Raw genomic sequence first — 2,307 nt, 5'->3', positions numbered from 1 at the left:
AATAAGAAAACGCATGTGTTCAGATCCGGAGAATATGGCGTCCAATCGAGGCCCCGTACCAGTGGCCTCTGGGTACCCCAGAGCTAGAATGCAGTGGCCAGAGTACTCCTCCAGGACATCAAACACTCTCCTGTTTCGACGGGGTTGAGCTCCGTCTTGCGTGAACCACTTCTTGTCGAAATCAGGGTCACTTTGGATAACGGGGATGAAATAATCTTCCGAAAGCTTCATGTACTGTTCAGTAGTCATCGCGTCATCAAGGAATATCGCACCGATTATCCCGTGACTGGACATTGCACACCACACAGTCGTCTGTTGAGTGTGAAGAGACTTCGCGATAGCAAAATGCGGATTCTGAGTACTCCAAATAAGCCACTTTTGCTTACTGTCGAATTCATCCAAATGAAAGTGGGCTTCGTTGCTCAACCAGACCACAGCATGCGCATACTGATACCCATCATGCACTGCGGCCAACCGTGCAGTTTGAACGTCTAACGCAAACGGTTCAGAAGTTATGACGATTTTATTTCACATACTTCAATAATTACCACCCTGTATTTACTAAATTTGTACATTAGAAATAATATAAACTAGCTGTAAACGAGAGTAATAATATGAACACTGAATATAGTAAATTACAGTCCGAGAGGCTGTTTTAGGTACGAGTACCACTGTCTAGAAACCTCAGGCGTAAATTGCCCTGAGGCACGCACTCTTTTATTAATAAAGATTGGAACTCCCATGTTTAAAACGCGTTCAAAAGTCTAATTATTTCAGAAACGAGTTAAAGTGTTCAGTAGTTAACGTTATGCACGAAATTGAGGAAAAGTTTAGAAAAGAATTGAAACTATGCATAGTTCGTTGGAAGTCGCTAAGTGCTCTAATTATGAAACACTGGATGGTTTAAAGCTAGCTTTTGAAGCATCTCAATGTTTACGACGTCTTTGTCCTGAACTATGTGTCGTACAACATAATTTTGCAGATACTCGTACACTGAGCGGTTTGTGTAAATAGTGTCAGCAAAGTGGTGTGACTAATGCTTGTGGTAATTAATAATAAATTAAAACGTCATGCTGATCTGAAGTTTTATTGTATGAACCGTGAAAAAGCAGCAAGTGATGACTTCTTTTCTTTAATCACTGGAAGTCGATACGTGCTCTCATTCTAAAATACCGGAGGAATGAAATCCGTGTATTTGTATGGCGTCTGTTACGCTTCCTCAAAAAACACGGTTTCTAACTGTAATATTTGTCTTTTTAACCCTTTCACGCTTAAAATTTATTCTGCATATATTTGAAAAATGAAAGGCCAAAAACTGTCTTCCTTTCTGATAAATAATACACTCGCACTACCAAAAATATTTAAGCTAACCGATTCTGAAAATCTATGAAGTGGGACAGATGTGTCCTGCGAACCTAACTAGATCGATGTTTTAACGTGAAACAGGGAATTTCAAAGTGAAAGTCTTAATTTTAGAAAGATCGTATTAGGACGTCAATTACGGAAAAAGTATAACAATCAGCAACAAAACATATTTATTTTCCTGACAACGACAAATATGAAATATCGCACACAGGTTTTGATGTAACCACACACCAATGTTTTCTACATTCACTGAAGTTTTCTGGAGCATGTATGTGCGACTACATAAAAATTACGTACAAACCAGCAGAATTACTGAGGTGCGTAGTGATGTTCCAAAACAAAGTCTATGAAGTATAAGAAAACACAAGCAGTTACTGCAGACATTCTTGGAAGAAGACACACTGTAGACACACGCCGCCCCATGTTATTGCCCACAGCCTTATATACACTCCTGGAAATTGAAATAAGAACACCGTGAATTCATTGTCCCAGGAAGGGGAAACTTTATTGACACATTCCTGGGGTCACATACATCACATGATCACACTGACGGACCCACAGGCACATAGACACAGGCAACAGAGCATGCACAATGTCGGCACTAGTACAGTGTATATCCACCTTTCGCAGCAATGCAGGCTGCTATTCTCCCATGGAGACGATCGTAGAGATGCTGGGTGTAGTCCTGTGGAACGGCTTGCCATGCCATTTCCACCTGGCGCCTCAGTTGGACCAGCCTTCGTGCTGGACGTGCAGACCGCGTGAGACGACGCTTCATCCAGTCCCAAACATGCTCAATGGGGGACAGATCCGGAGATCTTGCTGGCCAGGGTAGTTGACTTACACCTTCTAGAGCACGTTGGGTGGCACGGGATACATGCGGACGTGCATTGTCCTGTTGGAACAGCAAGTTCCCTTGCCGGTCTAGGAATGGTAGAACGA

Source organism: Schistocerca serialis, chromosome 9, assembly GCF_023864345.2.
Source record: "Schistocerca serialis cubense isolate TAMUIC-IGC-003099 chromosome 9, iqSchSeri2.2, whole genome shotgun sequence".
NCBI classification, from domain to species: domain Eukaryota; kingdom Metazoa; phylum Arthropoda; class Insecta; order Orthoptera; family Acrididae; genus Schistocerca; species Schistocerca serialis.
The sequence above is the reverse complement of the archived record's forward strand: the minus strand, read 5'-3'. Positions refer to the sequence as shown.